This window comes from Larus michahellis, chromosome 6, assembly GCF_964199755.1.
Source record: "Larus michahellis chromosome 6, bLarMic1.1, whole genome shotgun sequence".
NCBI classification, from domain to species: Eukaryota; Metazoa; Chordata; class Aves; order Charadriiformes; family Laridae; genus Larus; species Larus michahellis.
Genome location: NC_133901.1, coordinates 3,793,398 through 3,816,680, shown reverse-complemented (window position 1 = coordinate 3,816,680; position 23,283 = coordinate 3,793,398). Strand labels below are relative to the sequence as shown.

Below are 23,283 nucleotides of genomic sequence, written 5' to 3'. Positions count from 1 at the left end.
CCATGAACATCACTGGTTGCAGCCTGGCAGCTGGGACATGCCAGCCCCTTCCTCTCCACCCCCCCCACCCCCCCCCAGTAGACTCTGCCGGAAAGAAACTTCCAGAGAGAGGGCAAAACCAGAAATGTGGGGTGCGAAACATGGTGGAGTGGCTGCAGCTCTGGGGCCCTGATCTCCTCCAGCTGCAAAGCACTTTTGGAGGAAAGGCTTAAAAGAACGAGACACGCAGAATATCTTTAGTCAGGGAAGAAGATCCCTCCCTAGAGTGGATGTGGGTTTATGGCCATCTGAAGGGGAAGGTAGGAAGCATTTATACGGCTATTTTACAGATACTTCTGAATGGACGTGTCTTGAAGTGGGGGTGAACCAGGGGAGTTAACAGGAGTGCATCTAGGAAGCCCTGTTTGCTCACCTTGCTTTTCATGCAGCAAAGCAATATAATAAGTCTGGAAAAGGAATGGGGAGAAGGGTCCTTTTTTTTAAAAAAAAAAAGTCATATATCTTTCTAACAAAGTCCTACACAGCAGGAAAATATTTAAGTGTTGCCTTTCTTAGGATACTTATGATCTTAATTACTTTATTGATTCAAGGCTTGTGCTATATATGTATTTTGTTCTAACTCTTTTCTTTTTTAATCCCTTGGTTTTTTGCTACAGTTAGCACTAAAATTCAAGCTATGTGAGATGGAGCTGTCTTAGGGCTTTATGCTTGTTATATGTCATAGGTGGCTTTTTTAGATGATATCCATATTAATAACTACTTAGTTTTTCTTCTGGCTTTTGTTTTCCCTGAGGAAACTGTATTCCTTCTCCCTTTGTGGAAGGGGGGCAGTGACACAGGGATTTTATTAATTATTATTTTTATATACATATATATTTCTTAAGTGAGACCAGTACTCCTTCCTAAAATACCTAGCTTCCATTGAGCGCAGTAAATCATGAAATTATGTATTTATCATTCTTTTTTATTTTTTAAAGGCACGATAGAGAGGAAAGCCATTTAGCAAATCAGGTACAAAACTAAGATCTATGTTTTAAGAGCTGCAGGGGAGTTGAAAGAAAATTGGCTCTTGTGATGAAGCGTTACTCAGTCCATCACACATGTAAAGTCCCATTTTGCCCCTGAGGTGAAGAAGCTGGTTTTTTTTTTTTTTTTCCCTTTCTATATAACCTTGGAATTTGGAGGCCTTTCCTTGTATGCATTACTGTACCACTTGGCAGTGCCTCTGACACATGTGATGATTTGGGATATGCTAAGAATGTCGGGGGAAAATGTGTGTCTGTTTGCAGAGCCAGGCAGGTGAGGGTAGTAGGAACAGTACAGGACTGATATCCAGTCCTGCTTCCCCCATGTAGCTGCTATTCACAATGGAGAAAGGGGATTTTTATTGCTTGGTTTTGTTCTGGACCTCTTTCAATTATTATCGCTCTTGATAAAAAAATTAATAAAAATCAGTGGTGTTGGAGTCTGTGTGCACAGGACCAGCCCAGAGGCCCTAAGCGTTGTGCACGAACTCTTAAAAGTATTAGGGAGCCATCGACACTTCCGTATCACCCCAGCATCGCCTGTGCTTTGGGGCTCTGTCTGTGGCTAGGATTGCCTTGTGCTCCTTAGCAGTCATTTGAAGGTAGGGTGAATCAGCCATTAAACTAAAAATTAAGAGACTAAGTCAGCTCTAGTTATTTGAATGAGTGTATCACTATAAGCCATTAATAAATATATGCCAAGAGGCAGGAATGGGTGCATGGTGGGTCCCCTTCGGGCAGAGCAAGCAGGATTTTCAGTATCCTGGAAGCAATGTGCAGTTTTGGAGGGTATGGAGAGCTAGAGGAAAGGGGGATGTGCTGCAACAACACCTCTTCAGTATTTCCCTTCTTTCATGTACAGCTTATTACCTTTAGTGTCACGGTGATGCATGAGAGTGACTGTGAGTGATGTTGATTGTGTGCTGTGGGGAGGATGGAGCTTGAATTCTCCTCTTTGACTTTCCAGCACTTCTTTCTGGTACAGAGTAAGATTATTTTCTTGCCTTTTCCTGTTCCTCTTCAGAGCACTCTAAGAATACTAACAGCTTTCTTGTTCCACTGTGCTTTGCTGAGCACCGGGCTGCGAAATCCAGCTGGCACTTGTACAGAGATTCATATGGAAAACTGTCCTGGCTTCCTCCTCTTAACCCTCTATAAGGCCAGTCATTCTATGTTTGAAGAGATAAATTAAAAAAAAAAAAAAAAAAACAAACAAAAATCATGCAAGAATATAATGTAGGAGCTATTGTTTTGTACAGTTCCCTGGTTGAGACTGATGAGTTAAGACTGTGGCTTGAAGATAGAGGGCAAATCTTGTGAAAATGTTAGCACTTTGCCCTGTAAAAGAGGAGGGGGGTGAAGAATAAGGTTTAGATAGAAGGAAAAATAATTTGAATGATATTCTGAGCGAAAGAGCCAGAAGGATGTTGTACATATTTCAGAGAGACAGATTGAGCAAAGAAGCCTGGCAAAGAAAATCCTTGTAGCAAAGCTGTTAAAACAGCATTGTCTTAGAGCAGTGCAACAACTCTGCTTTCTGGCATTTCTCTGCATGAGTTAACTTGACCCCAAGCCACTGTTTCCTATGGAAGTGGAATAACTTGATAGGCAGCGTGAGGCAAAATTACTTCAAGTCTTTCGGCATTGCTTCCTGTAACCAAAAAAAGTAAACACGGACATCAGCATGTAAACAGGATGCTCAGCTGTAAATCAGTGCAAGATGTAGCTTGTTCTACATTCAGCTCTTCCAAAAATAATTCTGCTTTGGTAAATAAGACATTCTGTATGTGTATCCTACTTTAACACATTTCGGATTGCTGTCAACAAACTGTAGGGTTTTAGTAGAAGGTGTTTGCTAAATAACAAGAAAGGCAAAGTGGATTTACTAAATCAGACCTTCTCTGGTTTTGTTGCTAAACTTTGGTATGGAATATGCTTTTTCTGTATTTGGATAAATGCTGCTGGGGATTTACTGTTCTATTTGTGAATGTGGCTGTTCTTATAGAGCAGTCTTATGGTTGAGATATGGGGATAAACAGGAGGTGGGTGTTCTAGTTCCAGCATTGCATTGCTGGTTGGCTTTTTTGCTTTCTTTTAAAAAAAAAATATATATATATATATATATATACACAAACACACACACATTTTGGCAAGTAGGGTTGGGTTTTTTTGAACCTGATTTTTTTTTTTTTTCCCCCAGCCCATTTTGCTACTGGCAAAAATGTGAGCTCTTTGGTTTCTAGATAAAAATGCTGCAGTTTCTCTTGGAAATCATAATTTGGATGTATAGAGCTGCATCACATAAAACAAACCATAGTTCCTACGTTATGCTGCAGTGACTGAGTACAGGGAAGCTGTGGCACATCTGGCACTATGGGGGATGTGACGGCAGCCTTCCACTGCTTTTGAGAAGGTTACTGAGAAGGCAGAGCCAGGCTCTTCACAGCAGGGCATGGCAGGAAGCTGAGAGGCAATGGATGCAAGCTGGAATTAAAAGGTTTACATTGGATTTAAGGAAAGACTTTCTCATCATGAGGCTAGTTGAGCAGATTTTGGCCAGAGAGCTTGTGTAGTCTCCATCTGTGGAGATTTTTCACAACCTGATTGGATAAAGCTCTGACCAACTAGGACAGACAGCAGTTCTGGATCATAATCTAATACTATTTTTTTTTTTTTTCAAAATCTGGTGCACCTGTATAACCTTCCTTTTGATGTATGCGGGTATAGTAGCAGGCAAGCAAATCATAGCTCAGAAGCCTGGGGCATTTTTTTTTTTCCTCCTGACTTTCCAGTGAAGATGATGTCTTAACATTAGATCTATAGTAAGTACAGTGCAACATAGTGAATGCCTGGCTCCTAAAATATCAGCTCACATAAACTGCACTTGAGAGAATTTCCAAAATCCTGTTCTCATTAGACTCTTGAAAGGTAAGTCAGGTAACTTCTTGACAATAAAGGTTAGGATTAGGGACAATAAACCACCTATTCTGTAATGCACATCACAGCTGCTGTAGAGGCACGGCGCCTGGTATCAGCAGTGAGCGGTGGGGTTTGGAGGGGGAATTCAAAGTGTGCAAGGTGAGTGTAAACATAAGGGAGAGTGTTAATGGAAAAAGGGCAGTTGCGTGTGGCTTGAACTGTTTCTCCTTCCGCACATACAGGCATTGTGTTATTCTGCAGTGATAAAACAAACAGTCAGCTTGCTGTACCTGTTTGCCTCTTGACTACCCTTCAGCTTCAGGTAGAGAAGCATGAGGAAGCAAAATTAACGGGCTACAAAGACTTCTTTCTTTCCTTTACAGATGTGAGTGCATATCACTGCTAATACAATGCACTTAAGAGCTTGTAAGTGGTCAGTCTCAGCACAGCTAGTTACAGTGAGACCAGATGAACAGGCTCGTTGATGTTGATTTAGCTTGATTGGCATCTTGGTGTAATTTGCACCTTGTCTGCACCAATAAGTGCAGATGCAGATACATCCAAGGAGTGGGTGATTTCCCACTTCTAGAAATGTGGGTGTTGCGCTTGCCCCGGTAGCACAGACTTTGCGGATTTAAATATCCGGGTGGTGATACTTGGCAAAAGTAATATCTTAACAGGTTAATTCATGTTGCAGTGATTCATTTGGATGCTGGAGTTGACTTTAGAGTAGGAAGTGTTTCAAAATGAAAATGTTTGTACAAGGACTCTGCTCTCTTTAGTCTACGAAGAAAAAGAGGAGGGAGACCCAAAGGAGCAGCTACTAGCTTCCAGTCGTGGTCTACTGATGTGAGTCTGTTTTTAAGTGACACGCCACTGCGAACAATGATGATGCTTTCAGCCCAGAATATCCCCTTTTGAGCAGGCAGGCAGTCCGTAGACTGGCTTTGGCCACATGCCATCCTCATCTTAAGAGTCATACTCCAGGCTGCTAAAGAATATTACACCAGTAGCTAAAAACTGGGCACTGTGCATGTCAAATATCTCACTCTTTGGTGCTGAATTCTGTTCTCTGCATGCTATGGAAAACTTATTTTTCTGACGATATTCTTAAATGCAGTTCTGATTTTGCAAAACAAAAAAAAAAGGGGGGGGGGGACAAGGAAAAACAAAAAACAGGTTGTATGAGACTGTCCAGTAACAGGCAAGGACCAGAAACCCCTCTGTTATCTTTATGCAGTTTATAAATGTTATGTGCTTCTTGCTTTAAGGTTTATATTCTAAGAACATTGCTCCTCTAGTTGGGTGGAGCTCTGGCCATCTCTGCTTACCATGGACTTGGAGACAATATTATGGACCCTTTGCTATGAAAGTTAGCGTGTAGCTTGCAGATTAAAATACAGATTTTTGACATTCCAATTCCAGGTTCAAGGGTGTTCTGATTACTCAGTAGCTTTTAATTAGAGAGAGAGTATTGAGTTAGCTGTGTGCTGTTCAAGAATAGTGCTGCACTTCTTTATCAGTATTTTTTCCCCACACTGTAGGGAAAGAAAAAAAAAAAAGAAAATGTAGCAGTACAGAGGAAGCCAGTGACATTGCGTGTTCTGTCACAGATGTAGGTGGTTAGATGGGGGAAGAGGCTAAAGGACAGTATAAAAACTCAATTTGAGTTAATTAGTATAACTATCTGTTTGCAACACTTGGCACTAATGCTCTGTTAGAGGATATCCCTACAAGCAACTAAGCCGCAATGAAGACTGTTATCCACGTCTCAAACTTTGCTGGTTACGGAGTCGCAGGAGCTCTGTGTGAAAGGCAAGGAAGGTCAGACTGCACGAATCTTATCATGTCATCTGAATTCTAGGTACTATTTGAAAAGGAATGAAGATGTCTGGAGGTAAAGAGTGTATTGCTCTAAAACACTCTAAGAGCAAAAGAAAATGTGCTGTACTCTGCCATTCTTAAAACATAAGAGGTAAAAAAATATAAATATAGGATGTATTTTATCATTTGTATTCTTATGGGCAGCAACAGCGCAATTCTTAGTCTCTTGCACAGTCCGCCTTTTGGCATACCACAAAGAATAATTGCTAAAATCCTAAACATCCACAGCTTCAAGCTGGTTGCTAAAGTTATTCTGCTAAATCTTTATAAAAACTTAAAAGTTAAAAAAAAAAAAGCTTCCTCTTCCCAAACTCTTCTCTAATGACATTGTTGTTCTAATAAAGTGATTAGACCTCCTTATCCCAGCTAGGGATGCTGCTAAACGAAGTTGAAATACCCATCTTGCTGGGATTATCCTTCAGGCACAATTTAAATGACCCACCAGAAAATATATCTGCTTTAATTTGACATTTGTTGTCCTTGCTGCTTTCTCCTACTAGTTCTGTAAGAGACTCTAATTTTTCCCTTGGAGTCATGAACAGTGGTTTTTTGGTGGTGTTTTTTTTTTTTTTTTTAAATTATCTGTCTCTATTCTTAGAAGTGACATTCTTGTTGATGAGCCCTCCACTTCCTTTCACTCATGAACCTTAAATTGTATGCTGCTTTGACAGCATTTTTATCCTTGGGAGTATCCAGCCACACCATCACACTTCAAAAAAACCTGACCATTTAGAGCCAAATTGTTGTCTTGTTCCATGCACTGGTGCCCAGTATGAAAGTGAACCAGACCAATGAAAAGCTATTTATTATACGATGGCATCTCCAGGCCTGTGTTAGTTTGAAAAGGTCTTTTATTCCATTTAGGTTCCTACCTCAGCCGTCTCCACGTTGTGTTTTGCTTAAAAGCTAATTTAATCACCCTTAGTCTTAAAAGCTTTGGCCACGGGGAGTAAAACTGGTAATATCCCAAGACAATACCAACTGAAACGAGAATCAATGAAAATACTAAACCCACCCATTCTGCCGTCTGATAAGAGGTACTGAAGCAGTGCTGCCTCTCACATGGTCTCTTCTAGATTCCATCTGCTTCCCTGTACTTCAGCTTTCTTTTTTTCCTCATTTTATTCAGGCCAGCGTCACCACTTACTGCTCAATACTTTCTTTGCCTAGCGTTTAACAAAAAAATAAGATTTTCCTATAAAATTGGCATGTATTTCTCTTTACCAGTCTCAGCTATGGATTTGTTTATCCTGATTAGAATTAAAGCCCATGCACTGCCAGAACTAGTGCAAAGAGATCAAGTAGGATTCAGAGTCATGTGTTTTCATTTAAATTGCAATCACAGAAGTGTGTTTGAAATTAAAAGGTTTAATAACATATTCTTTACACTGGCCTGCATTAGGACAAGTAAATCGGGTACAAGCTGTGCTTTAAAGAAAACCTAAGCCCCAGACAAACAACCCCCCCAATTTATCCACTTTAATCTGGATTGGGTTATTTTATTGGCATGACTTTACTTTTGCAATATGCAACAAATAGGTAGCCCTGATAGAAGCAGATATGATTTTGATGAAAATCTGATCCCCTATTAAGTTTGTGATCTTCTACTGATTGTACCATTTGACTCCTCTATTATAGTTTGCTTGGGTGTGCATCTGGAAAACAATGAAGAATTAAACTACCAAATTACAGAACAAACTTTACTGCATGGATTTCGTACCAGCTCATGTAAATATTTTTCCTGTAAAGCTCTATTGCAACAGGGTATTAGCAGACATACTCTAGTCCATGCCAACCACCTAAAGCTACCTTTGAAATCAGTTGGGCAGTTCATTGCTGGCTTCTATTCTCGTACCTTACATAGGCTTTTATGTTAATGCAAACGAAATAAAATACATTCAAATGCTGCGTTTCATCTTTTTTTTTTTTTAAGTTAACAGAAGGTTTGCTTTAATCACGAGACTGGATACCGATTTAAATGGAGGGTTCATAAATGCTCTTCTATAGAGGACTTCTGTAGAACAGAACCTGCTCTGCTGTGGGTATAGTGCATATGATGGGGCAGAAAATACCATGGGAACAGCAAAGTTATTTCAACGTTTAGGTGTTCTTCAGGCTTTTTAGACACTTAAGTCTGAATTATGGCAGGCACAGGCCTCCTGACAGCAACAGAATAAGGAATGTGCAAACTCTTGCAGGAATAACTCAGAGCAGGTGCAAGGAAACAATCCTAGTGCGGTGTGATGGGTTTGCCATGCTGCAGATAACCCTTCTCTGTGAATGTGTAAAAGCTGTGAGGTGCTGGAATGGAAATAGGTGTTGCTCCATTATCTTCACCTGGCTTTATAGTGAAAGCAAACTATACCAAGGACTTGCAACGCAAGCTGTAAGCTGTATTCCTCTGCCTGAGCTCAGCACAGTATTGACAGGCTCTGTTGCATCAATAGGATGCAACTAATGACTTGAGTTGCAGCTTCCCAACGAGTACACAGGGGCCTGAGTCCAACTCTGACACTACTCCTAGAGTACGGTCTTGCTATAATTATATGTCTTTTAAATGATATTTCATTTTTTCCACACCAGTCGCCTGGTGAGTTAAAATTGAAATGTCCTGTATTCTGTTGATTTATTTGAAAACTGTAACAGCATTTTATCGAGTTTTGATTTAATTAGCCTGCTTCAGGGAGAGGATTAGCATAGAGAGTATAACCCCTATTTAATTGTACCCAGTATTGTATAATAGGGGAGATTGTGCCAAACAGACAGCCGGGCCCTGCCCGGAAGAGCTTATATTCTGGTGGCACAAAACAAAAATACACAATAAATATAAACACAGAACAGCATGTGGCCATTGCAGTTGGTATTAAATAGAAAGAAATTAAATTCCTCTGTTTCTGTGACTTGTTTATGTGAAGTGCCCCGGAATTATGATAACGTGTTAGTGTTTCTTTGTATAGACTATCTCTTGACACCCTCCCCTTCTAAACACAGCTCCTGTTCCAATATTCTGAATATTCAGCAGATACCTTCTGATAACTTGCGCTTTCTTTCCTTGTCTTAGAATCTCTTGTGATAACTTTGCTTCCGCCACTGGTGTTCCATATGGTCACTTCATTCATATAGTTCATTTAATTAGATTCCCCTACAGGGAAGCACTGCACTGGGCAGAGGCTCTAGTGACTCTCCTGACAGATCACTGGGCAAAGCTTCCACTCATTAGGACTTTGACTGGAATGTGGTTTTAATTATTTAAATAGGTATGAAAAATAATCACAAACTACATTAAGAAAGCAGTGTTGGATACCTTCCTGAAAACCTTAAAAAAAAAAAAAAAAAAAAAAAAAAGGCAAGTGTAAAGAGGTATCTAGAAGCTAGTTAGGCTTACATTTGGTTTTAAAAAAAAATAAATTTCTTCCTATTTACTAGCAACAGTAAAAACATTTGGACAACACTCTTATTCATTATTTTTCTTACTCTTCTGACAGTCAGCTTGGTGGAATGAATCCTTCCCACAACATGTAGGCTTTTTTTTGTGTCTTGTCAGAGATAAGGTGATTGTGTGGAAAAACAATGATGATAGGGATCTGTAATTACTTGTGACTGATGAGCATATCTGACATTGTTTCCTGGTATCCACTGATACGTCTAGGAGGCAAGAGCAAAGCAGACAATTTCCTCTGCTGGCACAGTATATATTTTATGTTCAAGATGCTGCTTGCTGTGAGGTTTTGGGCAGGATTGCTACACCACAGTGTGAAAATATTAGTAAAAACAATGCATGTCTGGGGACTAGTCTGTTAAATGTTTCTGTCTTTCAAGCTGGTACAGTACGAGTAAAGAGAATATGGGTCCTGTGAGACAGAGAGCTCTTTCAGATGTCAGTCCTCCAATTAACTCTGTAAGGGCAAATCAGAGCATCTTTTAGTAAAGGCCCTCATCTATCTTTTTCCCCTAATATGAGTGGTGGCAATATAATTATTTTGAGTGATGAAAGAACAAGATTCTCTCTTTCTGGGAAAGGTTTGTTGTCTTGATTCAAAAGTACTGGTATATGCAAAATCAGAACTGGGCCCTGTAGCAGGTTTAGTTATTTTAAGCTAAGCTTTTAAAATATATATGAGACTTTAAAGTTTCTGAGAAGTCTGAAAAATGGTGATACTAGGCTAAATAAGGCTGAAGTCTTAGAGCTCAAATAACTACCAACGAGCTTTCAAATCTACCAGTAACCCTCAAAACTACCTCTATCCAAATAGCTTAAATGAAATACTGTTCTCTGGAAGGGTAAGAGGATAATATTTAGTTTAACTGCACTTTATTTGGTACTTCACAAAATGACCAGTTGTAGGACAATCATTAAAATCATAGGCTGTAAGTTACTGTCCTCTGAAGTAAATTATATGTTGCAAGATACGTGGGTCTTTGTCTTCTATCACACCAAATGGAATGTGTGTAAGCCACTGAGGTTTTCTTAGGTTGTCCCTTACTTCGTTAGGCCTGCTGCTTTTAAATAAAATGCTTTGATTTAATAAAGAATAAAAACTCTTACTTTGTGTTTAAAAATTGCTGTTTAAGTATCTTTTCTTTGCTAAGCACTGACTATAATGCAGCTCCTGATGAGATCGACCAATTAAGTAATGAGGGGTTGCATCCTTCTTCATCTCCCCACAATCTCCTTCAGCAGTTACCTCTTTTGTTCAAAAACAACTGGAGGTCAGGTAATGTGAAGAAACCCCATGATGAGTTAAATGATCGAGACCCAGAAAAGTCTGTAGTGTTCTCCTCCTCCATTTGGAACAAATTACCTATCCCAGCTTCAAACCTCAATGGGGGTGAATACAAATTGTTTTTTTTATTTAGTCTTAATGTTGTGTTTGCCACCCTACCTGTGCTCTGAGTATTTGCTGTAAGTGTGAGCCCTGCAGGATGCCAAATGACCACTTGCAATGCTCTATCTTCTGTTCCTGTTCTAGTTTTATTGTGTTAGCCATCCTAGATTAGAAGCCAAATTCTGTGTTGAACATGAGGTGGAGAAAGCTGGAGCTGGGGGAGGGGAGTCTGCCTGGAAAACAGCAGTGCGTGATGTATCTCATGGTAAAAAGGCATAAGAGGATCTGAAACTGCCAGGCTCTGGTGAAAAATTGTATAGTTAAAGAAGAGGTTATATCCTATAAGCAAGATTAAAGGAAATTAAATTGGAAGATTAAGGCTCAGGTTCTGCACTCTCATTTTCTGTTTCAATTCACAAACACCTTCTAAAACCCACCACTGAAGTGATTATTCTTTAAATAATTAAAAACTAGGAGGCGGGTTTTCTTCTCCATAATCTGTGGTTCTAAGCTTTATCACAGAAACTGTTTCTCTTGTGAAACAACCTTGAGTGTTGTGGAGACCTGCTTATTAGAAATGTTGATTATATTCACTCATTTACATCTCTTTATTGAGTTGTTCTATGAACATCTTGAAATGTACACCCTGAACTGTTTTCATAAATGAAAATTACGTGTTAGGAACTCCAAATCCTGATCTTATCGAGTCAGCGGCAAAACAACTAGTTCCTGGTAATGCATGAAAATGTCCACAACAGCTTCAAGGACTTTCAGGCAATCAATGGTACTTCCCCTGTTTCTCAATAGTTCTAAAATGGCCACGTTTTAGATTAACAGTAACATTACGGAGGTTGCTTATTAGGAAATAATTTTTTGAAAGACAGTGTATGGGTCCAGAGTGGACATGAGAGTGATTATTCGGTAAACCATCTTTGTCTCTTTCATGTTCTTATAATCTGAAAGGAGAATGGAGGAGGACACAGTTAGAAGTGGCAGGGGGCAGGAGGAGGAGACTATTTATGTTTTCACTTATTAATTTGCAATTAATTTTTTTACTCGGAAACAATTTCTTTTTATTTAGCAAAAGCTGAATGCTAGAGGTATTTCCTTGAACTTGTAACTGATGTCTATCACGACCAGCTATCAGAAGCCAGAAACTTCTAGAGTGGGTCCTGTGGTCCATAAAAACTACAAGCTTTGGACACTTTAAAAGAATATTACAAATAAACTATGCGCAGACTGTGGGGAATTATGATTTGCAGCTTAGGATATGGCTTTCCAGAGTAGGAGGGAAAAGGCTGAGAAAGTCCACTGCAGGGATGCATTGATAAGAAATGGTGGGCTTCCATTTCATTTCAATATGATAGATTTCAAAGGTAAAAGAAAATGTGGTACTTCTATTAAGTAGGGAGTCATCTCCTTTAGAGAAAAATCCTGCTCTGGTTTAAGCTTGGATAACAATCAGAATTGTCTGCTTTTGCTAGTTACTGTACTTTGTAAGGCATAGATCAAGGAATAAAAAGAAACTCTAGGCTAACTGCTGAACCACATGACTTCTTTTGCATCACTGTGCGCTACTTAAACAGCAGTTCAACATGAATTAGACGTTATTCTAATTGTGTAAAGCATGTGCGCCTAAATGCCTTTTTTAGGAGGTATTTCACTGCTTATGGGATGATGAATAATTAATAGAATTTTCTAAATATGTTGCATTACTCTTGTTTAGTTATCCTTTTCTAAGTACTTGGGGAAGCTGTGCTAGCCTTCTAGGCCTCGTTTTGTAATCTTAGCACTTTGATAATGCTATACAGCTCTGCGCCTCTCCTGGCCTCAGAGGATCCGGGGTACTTCGTTGGATAGTGAGTGGGTAGGAAAACATACCGAGGAAACCCGAGTTATATTGGGGGGTTCATTGAGGCAGGTATGTTCAACGCTTAGGATGCTCGATACATAAAGAGCAGCTCTAGCAAAGTTTATATGATCCATTTAATGTCTTCATTCTTTAGAAGCTATTTCTATTAGCAGACTTTGTAGGTAGATAGCACTCATTTTTGTTGGTTTGTAGTGTACTTTTCCAAATTCATTATTTAAAAGGTCATTTTCCAAGGTTGCTAGGTCTAAAATGACCACTCTTGGCAGCAGTTCCAACTGTCTGTTCATTTCATTAATTTTCTTGCTGAATCATGGATTAGTTCTGTAAAATACATATATCCAATTAATTCTTCAGAATAAAAAGCAGAGACTGCCCATAAAAAGGAATTTCAGACCTTCAAACTACATTTGGCAGATGCTTTTAATAGTTTTTAATTTCTTGTTTCCCCAGGTGGGGTTTCTGTTATTTAAACGTGTGGTGTCTTTAGCCTATGTAAGGAAGCAAGACTTGACATTCCAGGCATGCCTACAAGTCATCTTGGTCTCAGTAGCTACCTTGATTAAATACCGTGGGAGCGGACGATAAGGGGCAGGACTGTAAGTCCCTTTCAGACCTTTAAAATGACAATTTTAAAGTTGGAATTCCCTCCTTCCCCTGCAGTGGAATAAATAGTCCTGCCAAATGCAGTGATCTGTGTCCTCAAGTAAGGACTTGAGAACATCACCCTTCATAGTGTCAGTCCATAAACTTGTATGTAGGATTTTTTTTTTTTACTAGTCGTAGGCTGAACTCTTTTAAAAATGAGATTTTTGTATTGGTACCTCCAACATGACCCGAAAAGGCAGTGTCTTAACCAGCAAGTACTACCAGAGCCACGAGATGGCACTTTTGCTTCACGTAATGACTACAGCTCAATCACTTAGCAGGCTGGTAAAAAAACAAAAAGGAAACAAACCTAGTTTTAACCTATTGAAGAAAAGCAAGCTTATTCTTGTGAACAACAATTTAAAGTCAGTAGTTAAAAACATCAAATGGATTCCTTCCAACCCAGCCTTTTTTTTTTTTTTTTTGTAAAACGAATTCTTTTTCTTTCTGCCTTATACAGTATCTCAAGACTGACTTAATGTCAGTAAAGTCTCTTTAAGCTTAACAGTCAACTTTTCCGTGTTTCCATTAACATTTCCAAATTATCTGTTTATTATTATTTTGATAAGGCAAGATGCATGCACTGAGGTGTTCAATGGATGTGCTATTTTTATGCATTATTTTCTCTCAGAAAAGCTTTTGGAAGGCTTAAGTTTATATTTGAACACCTTGCGTCTTCTTTTCTAGTGATGTCACATGAAGTTTTTGCAAAAATGTAATTGCTCGGAGTTTTCTTCTTCAATAGTGTAAATCTGTTTTGGTTTTCCTGCATGCTGGGGCATAACTTGCTTTTGAAACTCACTCATGGCGTGCGTGGTCCTCATTCGCTATTGGGGGGGAAGACATTTCCTTGCCGGCTGTCTCAAGCTTCTCCTTTTGACTACACCTCTGTACTATGAAAAGCAAGGTTTGCTTCTCCTGCTGCCTGTAATCAGGCAATCCCTGGCAAAAATGTTTGGGGAAGGGAAGAACTATTAGAACAGCAGGAGGAAGATGGGGGTTTGGGAAGCGAAGCTGAACTGGTTTTAGCAAAAGGGTAATGAAATTCTAGACTTGAGCGTCTTTTTGCTATTGCTCGGAGTAATTTAGAGGCCTGTCCAGGAATATTTGACGAAGATGCAGCAGAGGCATGAGACTCCAGTCAGCTTTCTGGCTACCTAATACATTTGGACCCTTTTGTGAAAGCATGAGGAGTCATGGCTGCTGCACTGATTTGCTCTTGGAGAGGATTTCTCTGGTGCAGTAATAGCTGCCGCTTCTGCCATATTCTGAACTGTCTGAAAGCGGTTCACAGCTGAAGCAACGAAATGCAGAACTCTGGTGGTGGAAAATGTGTTTTGAACTTCAATCTCAGCCTTTCCCATGGAATGGGTGCTATTGGCTTAAGCTATGTGGCACAAAAACCTCAAGTCTGTACTTACAGTGTGACTAACAAACCCAGTATATAGCCATGGCTCTAACAAGTAGGTGGTCTAGAAAAGAGGAAAACGTAGGAAGGAGTAAAGTTGTCACATGTTCTTGCAGGATAAGAGAAAATTGTGAATAAAAGCTGATGAATCATGCTTTGAGTAAATTTATTCGTACACCTAAATGCCAGATAGGTTTCTGTTCCACTGGGCAAGAACAGTATGCCTCCAGTTGCAGTTGTTTTGCTTCTGCTTAATGTTGGAAAAACTGCTTTATTAATGAGGACTGTAGATTAGTTCACCTGCTCTTCAGTGATTGCATTGCTCTGTGCTTTCTGAAATTGCTTTCAGAGCTATAGCAGTCCAACCAGAGTTTCCCATTAATACTTTATTAGCAGAAGCTACTTCTGTTATAAATGCCTGAAATTTGCTCTGCTGTTTGCTAGTATGCGTACCATATGCATGGAAGACTTTTGAAAGACTTTGTTTTCTGCCTTCTCTGCAGTAGCTGTTGGGTTAAGATGCCTTTTTTTTTTTTTAATAGTAGTTCTTATCATTAGGTAGGGAAAACATCTTAATTGCTTTCTCTTCATTTTTTTTTCTTCCCCTCCCATGGGGAGGGATATGTCATAAATGTCCTTCTGGGAAATTCTTCTTGACACATTTCCCCTTTTTAAAATGAACATTTCTATTGCTAATTCTCTTAGGGTAAACAATACTAACACTGACTTCAGACAGTGAAATTTAACACGCTGTTACGTCTCCTGCCTCTGTTGAAGGCAGCTGAGCTCTGTAGCTTGTGTGGTAACACCCAGGATTACAGGACAAACTGTAGATTTAGGGCAGCATGAACAGCAAGATGCTTCCAAGCAGAACTAAGTCATTAATCTGTATTGAAGAAATTCCTTTTTATAAGGAGACAGTATTGTAATGGGACTGCATTCCAGATCAAAGTTTACCTACGGGCACTAAGAGGCTTTGTTGAAATCAATGTAACTATAGCACTTCACAGACACCTATGAGATACCTGTGCACCTGTGTTGTTCGATCCTGATGATATTTGTCAGAGGGGTGACCATGGTGCTCAGATGTTTGCTCCCGCAGAGCTGTGCTGGGAAAACCTGCATGTCCTGGCTGGCTCTGGGTGGACTTGACAACTCTCGTCCCCTCCTGGGTGGTGGGTCTGTGGGTACAGGGTATGTCACCACATGGCTTGTGTATGTGCAAACCCCTGAGCATCCCGAACTATCACCAAAAAAGCCTTAAAACAAGGCTTGAACTATCTCTGTCCGCTCGAAGCAAGGCTGGAACACCACTCTGTCTGTCAGACCTTAGGAATCTAGTCCGTGAGGGAGGGAAACTCCTCTCAGCTCCTGCAGCTTGAATGCAGGCAATGGCCTCACCCGTAACCTGCGCGAACCTGCTGTCACACGGTGTGAAAAGCTTTCCACAGTTTTTCTCTCCCCGGGGCCTGGGGACCACTTCACCTCCGTCCCCGGCTGACTGGGGGGCGGATTATGGGGGGCCTCGGGCAGGGCAGGCCCGGCGGCGGGAGCAGCCCCCCGCGCAGGTAGGGACCCCCCGAGGTGAGGGGAGCCCGGTCGCTCTGATGATGGAGCCGAGGGAGGGCATCGCGCCCGCAGACTGCCCCCGGCCGACGGCCGCGTCCCGGGGTGGCCCCTACTCGGCCGCCGGCGCCGCGCCGCTCGGGGAGAGCGCGCTCCCCGCTTTACGGCTGCTGAAAACCTCCCTCGGCGGGCGCGGGGCGGCCGTACGGCGCCGGGGCACCCGGGGCGGGCAGGTAACGGCGGCGCGGGGAGGAGGCGGGCGGGCAGCGCGGCCCCGGGGCGGCCGGGACCCGCTGTGGAGGCGCCGGACCCCCGGTACCGCCATCTTTCTCCCCCCTTCACCCAGCGGGCGGGAGAGGCGGGTCCGTCGGTGTGCGGAGACCCGGCTGTCAGCCGGGGCTCGCCCTCACGCCAGCGCCGCAGGGAGGGAAAACTTTGTCAGAGCGAGACAGTTTGGTGGGTGTTTTTAGAAAAGTGACTCTGAACTCGGTAAATAAAAAAAAAAGTATCCGGGAGCCCGTCTGGGGGCTCCGCGGGTGCCGCTGCCGGGCGCCGTGAGGGGAGAGGGGAGCCGCGTCCCGCCACGCGCCGGCGCTAATTGCGATGTGCTAATGAGGGGAAATTGAGCGGGGCGGCTTTAAGTCAGCGCGGTTTGTCTCTCCTGGCCGGGTGGGAGGTGGGTTTGCGGTATAAGAGGTAAATGTGCACCGCGAGCGTGTCCGACATAAAGATGGTCAGTTGCGTGCTCCCGCCCTCCTCCATCCTCACTCCTGAGGTGCCGCCTTGAATTACGCCGAATATTTTATTGTTTACTTTCCGTTCGCTTAGCTGTTTTTGAGAAGTATGGACCCGAGCTTTGTCTCGGCTAGGTTTAGAAACTCAATTATGTGTTAGGTCCTTAAAACTTTTAAATATTAAAAAAGAGAAACCCGAAGACGTAGGGATGTGTGGCACCTTGAAAACTTTCTGCAAGCCGTCAAGACAATGAACTGGACGAAAGCGTGCGTTCCCCTCCTTCATTTTGCGCACATTCAGGTTATCTGAAACACACATTGAGTAATTTCACAGGGTCCCGTATAGGATAACGTTGCAGTCCTGCTGCGTGATCCACGGGGTCTTGGTTTCTCCATCCGTGTGGAGCTCCTTGGCTTCAGTAGGTTTCTGTACGGTAGGTTTCCCTTAACTTCAGATAGCCTCAAAATTGTAATTAAAACTGTAAAGGCTACGGAGTTGACACTTGGAAATGGTGCTGAGGTATCTTGCTGACTTCAGCTGAAATTTGCAGCGTTGTTGCTGAGTCATCTGGACAGGAATATTCAGGGAAGAAATAAAGAATTTAGATTTTACCCTAATATGAACAGCCCGTTTCATGTTGGTTTATTTATTACTTGGTACGTATTTCTTGCATTTACAGGCAAATTTATTTGTTCAGTGGTTAGCATATGGAAAGCATTAAATGACTGAAACTGTAGTGATGCCAGAGTCCTGTATATCAAGCAATGCTATATATAGTTTTAGAATCTTAATCTAAAGAGATTTTATGAGTCCCAGTGCATCTGTAATCCAGCATTTATCTCCAGTATCAACAAAATGAAGACTAAAAAGTATCTTCTGAATTTTGCTCTGGGATCATGTTCCTAGAAGGTGTCTTAAGGGTTTGATAATCTCCCATAAAGTTAATCACCTGAAGCAAGCCAAAGAATGATCTCTTGTAGCAGACCTTTTGCAGTTTTCTACAGTTGTAATTTTTAAATTAAAAGCGGTAGAGCTATGCACAAAACGTTTTCTTTAAAAAGAAAAAAATCTGCAGAAAATGTCTTTTCTCCAAGTTTTGCTGTGGTTTTCTTGTTTTAAGTGTCTATCTAAACTCCACATTTTTTTTTTTTCACATCCTTAAAATATTATGGAATACTTTTACATTGTTGAAGGTGTTAGGTGAGATGATATTAACGGGCTAAATTGCTGATAATGAGGGAGTACCTCTGTTTGTGCTAATGAGAGGCTATTTTGTTTGCTTTGAAGAGTTTGGTCCAGGTTATCTAAAGCAGAAAAACGGATTTAAGTGGTAAAAATGTGAGAATTGTGTAAGTCGATAAAAAGATGTTCATGAGTGTCATAAGCTGAAGATTTTTTGTGGTAGCAGCTCCCAGTAGTCATGCTGAATCATATGACTTCCTGCTCTGTTAATCTTCATAGCTGAAATCTTAGCTTCTCACTTACGGTGGTACATACCTGCATTATTATTTTTTTTTTTTTTTTCCCCTTCTTAAATAACCTTGGGGTATGAATACAGACTAGTCAAAAATAGACCTTTAAAGTGCTTTTTCTGCCTCTTAATAAACAGATTTATTTCAGAAGAGTAGTTCTTAGTGATGCACGCGTAACCCTCCAGGGAATGTGTGCTGTAGCTCTTCATTATGGTTAATCTGTCAAATAGACACCTTCTAGATCCTCAGACTTCTTCATTGCTTCTGGAGCTCCTACTCTAAATGTACTTTTGTTGGCCAAGGTAGCGTTCCTGCAGTACAATGTATTTCTTTAGTAGGGAATCAGTGCTTAGACTGTTGTGCCTTTTGGGTTTTTTTTTCTCCCTCCCCCCCTGTGACATTTTGCTTTAGCGTTTAAGCACATGCTTCTATAGAATATATCTATAGATATATCTTCTTCTTCTTCTATAGAATATATCTATAATTATCTATCTGTCTATCTAGTTATCTATATATATCTGTAGTTATAAATTAGTTTATTAGGAGTATGCAATGTAATGTAAGGAAGTCATTGATAGGTGGCTCTGAATTAGTGATAAAACTTCGGGGTTTTGGGGTCCTGTAAGTTCCCTCTCTGTGCAGAATGCTCTTTGGGTTGACAATTTGTAAAACAAGGGTCACAACACTTTCCTGAAGATAGCTGTAATTAATCCAGCTATGAAATATAGGCGTGATCTTCAGCTGTGAGATATAGGACAGATACTCAATGTCTGTTTTTTTTGGAGGGGCAAAGTTGTTTCTTTTTCCTGCCATGTGGAGATAGTGTGGTGCCGTTTTTATTTTTCACTGCGGTTGGACTTTTGTTGTGTGTTTGATCTGTTGGAAGAAGTTGCTTTTTGTGAGGATTTTTGTTTGATTCCTTGACAGACGCATCTCAGCCTAAATTGGTAACTGCTGTCAGGAATGTCAGTCATATTTTTTCTAATACTATATGCCAGAACCTTCTATTAGGTGGCCGTGTACAGAGGGGACCAACTCTGTGTTTATATCTTCCCTATAGGTTGTTGTCAATCCAGCAACCACTGGGGCTGTGTACGGCCTGCCAATAGCAGCCACTGCAGAACAGTTTTGTGTTGGTGTGAGGAAATGGACTCTTATGAATATAAAATTTTGCACTAGCACTTCCGTGGAATGCGCACCACAGCTTAGTTCATGAGACCGCTATGTTGCCTGCCAGTTTCTGCAGCAAACTGCTTTGTTGATATTTTTATTTGAACTTTCTGTGTCATAAATTTCTGAAACTTACGTATGTGTGTGTTTGTTTGCAAACCAAACTTCTTTGAGTTGATATATTCTAAGCAGGATGTTTCTCCTCTCCCTCTGTCCGTTTATATTTCTCCTCCAAAAGCATGGGTAAGATTGCTGGAGCAGTAAAGTAAGCACTTGTTTTTTTCCTGATTTCTGTGGTTGCATGTCATCTTGATTTTTATTTTTAAAGTCATTACTGGTTTTAGATTTGGAAATTTTAGATTTCCAGAGCACGTCAGCAGAAAAACTTGCATCAAAACACATAAGTATACTATTTAGCAGTGGAAAAATCCTGATTCTCCCCACTCCTCCTGTGCACTTAAATCGTAAAGTGAAGTGAGGAGAAGAAATGTTTTCCTCTCTCCTGTTTGTTCCCTCTAATTTTCTTTAAGATTTTCATGTTCCTTAACTGCATTGTTGAAGTGGTTGAGAGTTGAAATTTGACGTGGAAATTGCCTCCATTGAGAAGTAACTCAGTGTTCTGACTGAGTTATGATCAGGTAAAAACAATGCACTCTATTCTTGGAGCCCTAGCAACATGTGCATTAAAGCACTTTGTTTCTCCTCAAATATGCATCTCCTGGCTCTGTCAGTTGTGTATGCTTGGTTAACATCATTGTGCAGGGAGGTAGGAAAGGTCATTGTTCGTTCTACAGTAACTATGTGGTGAGTACAGCTCTTACAGCCCAGGATGAGTGCAGAAGAGCAGTTATTTTCTATGAGCCATCTGCTAGCCGTGGCACCTGTTCATCAGCTGGAATCCAGCAGGGGAAAAAAATGTTAAGATTCGAATATCTGAAAACATAGTCAAGAAGTAATCAAATAAAGGTTCACAAACACTGTTCTGGTTTCTTGTGCAAATGTGCTTGCAGTGCTGTGTGAATATCTGAGAAGCACAGAATACGTACAGGAGCAGAATAAAAGTGAGAATGTGCTATTGTTCATTACTGATCCTTTATTTGTGTTGAAGATCAATATCCTGACTTTACTGGCATTGGCTGTTGACCTCAGTGAGCCTTGCCTTTTAACTCAGGCTGGTAACTCTCTGTACTAGTAAGTGCTGCATTCCTCCTTTATACAGAGCCAAAGGATTCAGCCATCATACAGTTCTTCTGTAGTTTCCGCTTGAAAATCAGCGGGAAATGCCACCCAAGCACATGTGTGTAGGGAGAGATATAAGAGTCATCTGGGAGGTTGAACTGGTAGGATCGCTGGGTCTGTTCCTTTGTTTTCTTGTCATTGTTGGTTTTTAGCTTCTCAGTTAACTATTTTCCATGTAAATATGGATTAATTTATGGGCGATCTTAGGGAGAAGGTTTAATATGATCCAGTCTATACATGACTGAGCGGAAATGTACGGCATCTTTGTTTTTGACGTATGTGAGATCACTCCAAGAATACTCTGTCAAGTTTAGGTGTTCGTACTTCAAGGATGATATTAAAGTTAAAGAGAATTCAGGGAAGAACTGTAAGAATGAATAAGGGTTGAAAATAGCTCCAGAGGGAAAAATTCCAAGAGCTCAATATCTTAAATATTATCAAAGACAAAGGCAAGGAGGGACTTGATTGCAATGTTTAAGTGTATACATTGTGAACAGAAATTCTATGGTGAAGCAGAAGATGATGGTATAACCAGATCCATTGGCTACAATATGACGCAGACAGATTTGCAGTAGAAATAATAAATGCATCTCCAGCAATGAGGGTAACTTATTGCAGGTTATGGTAGGATGTTCGTCAAAGGAAAATTTTAATTTAAATGTGATTATTTTTCCTTTAAAATGTACCTAAATAAAAATTCCTTGAGGGCCTATGTCCATGTTCTATAGAAGTCAGAGTATGTGATCATAGTATTCTTTCTGTATCTAAATACATGAATTAACATAAAAAGAAAATAATAAAACATGGTTCTTTAACCCAGGGTACTGTTGAAATTGGAATGGAGCTGATAGATAACTCAAGGCTTTTGAAGTGCCTAAAGTGCTTGGAAACAGTGAATGTGTTTTAGAAGTTTTGTACTGAAGATTGAAGATTGCTAAATCATGTTGGCAACAAAATTCTTCAGCAATGGAAAGATGTCACTGCGCTCAATTTCTGTGTTAGTAGGGATTGGCCATTGTCTGTAAATACTAGATTAATGTGACAGCTGCTAAGATTCCTTACATGTTTTCGTGGAAGTACTGTGGAAATAATAAAGATGGTTGAAGTCTAGAATCTGAAAGAAAGATGAAATTAATAATAAAAAAATCCTGCTGTCACTGAGTAACTCGTATAGAAGAGAGCACCTGGGCTGCTTTTAGAAAACCGCTGAGTACAACAGGCTGGTTAACAGAAGAGCCTTCTCTGTGTGGGGGGGAACTATTGGAGGGTTTGCAAGGAGGGATTTCTAGATCCTGCAGAGATTTCAGGGAAATCTGTGTTATAACGTATTATCTCTTGCAGTGAAGAGCCAGCAGGAATGTTCTGAGTTTTTCGGTGTGCTCGGTTTTACATGCCTTTAGCAGGCGATGCTTTCAGGTCTTGGGCTTAGTGGAACTGTAGGCAGCATAAGGAGAAATAAGAGAACTGTAAATCAGAATAGTAAAACCTCTTCACACTTAAGTTTGACGGGAAGAGCAGAAATCAAGCTGAAGTGCCAGTCAGATAAGATGCAACTGTTTTGTATAAGCTCTTCAGCTTTTTGTAGAAGATTCCAGGAGTCAGCCTTCAACGTTATGAGAGGGTCATCAAAATAAATGAAAAGGACCCAAGCAAACCCAGATCACTCAGTGAAACCAGTCTTTTTGCTTTAATCTCTGAAAATACTGAAGCAATGACCAGAGGATTGATTACAGCTGGTTTGGTGAACAGATTCATGTATACAATGAGCACCAGCTGGTTATAATACTGCAGCAAATTAGAGGAGGAAAAGTCTGCAGCTGGAAGGATTTTCAAGAGTCTGAAGAGGATTGTGCTTCTTGTCTCAAGTGATAATGTGCAAGTATCCAGAAAGTTTCGTGGTAAATGCTGAAGAGAAGGCTAGGTATTTGTTGGAAGTCTTGATCAATGTGAGAGTTGGAGATGTGTGCAAAAGTGGTTTTCTTAGGGCTCAGTCAAGAAATTCTAAGCCACTTACTAGTGAGAAACTGTGCAGTGAAAAGTATTTAGTGGCTTAGAAACCAGTGGGTGATGGATGTATGAAGTACTGTTGGAAAAAAGAAAGGGATTCCAAATGTTATAATTGCAGGAAATCCTGCATGAGTGCCTGTGCAAGGTAGAGATGTCTGATCATGCATTGTTTGTCTCCTTACAAAGTAATTCATAGGTGTGTACATACTTTTCTCCTTCAGGACTGTTTTTATTTTTGAAATTACTATTTCTTGTCTTAAGTTTATATTTAGGTATTTTACTTAATGTTCAAAGTAGCTCCACACAGGTTCTACCTTTTCTACTTTGTATTTATGGTTCATGTTAGGGATTCCCTAAATTTTTTTTCAAGCTTTGTCTTTGTAATGGCGATAAAAATTTAACTTTTATGAAAGAGAGGGATTTTTTTTTTTATGCACTGACTTAGGCGTAAGACCATTGTTAATGTGTGTGATACAGGGTGGTATAGGCCAAGTTTGTGTTTTGAAAAGATTAA

The 23,283-nt window shown here is 40.5% G+C and overlaps 1 protein-coding gene across 2 annotated transcripts in view; it reads left to right on the top strand.

Moving 5' to 3' along the window:
* The first annotated feature begins 210 nt into the window (after positions 1-210).
* The window catches only part of NAALADL2 (N-acetylated alpha-linked acidic dipeptidase like 2), a 503,786-nt gene continuing 480,713 nt past the window's right edge, over positions 211-23,283 (top strand). Inside the window, exon 1 of one of the 2 annotated variants that reach the window (XM_074591744.1) lies at positions 211-299. The gene's annotated coding sequence lies outside the window, so the exon portion shown is untranslated. Of the gene's footprint in view, positions 300-16,523; positions 16,603-23,283 lie in introns of those variants that run through there. The other variant, XM_074591745.1, reaches the window with a different exon arrangement.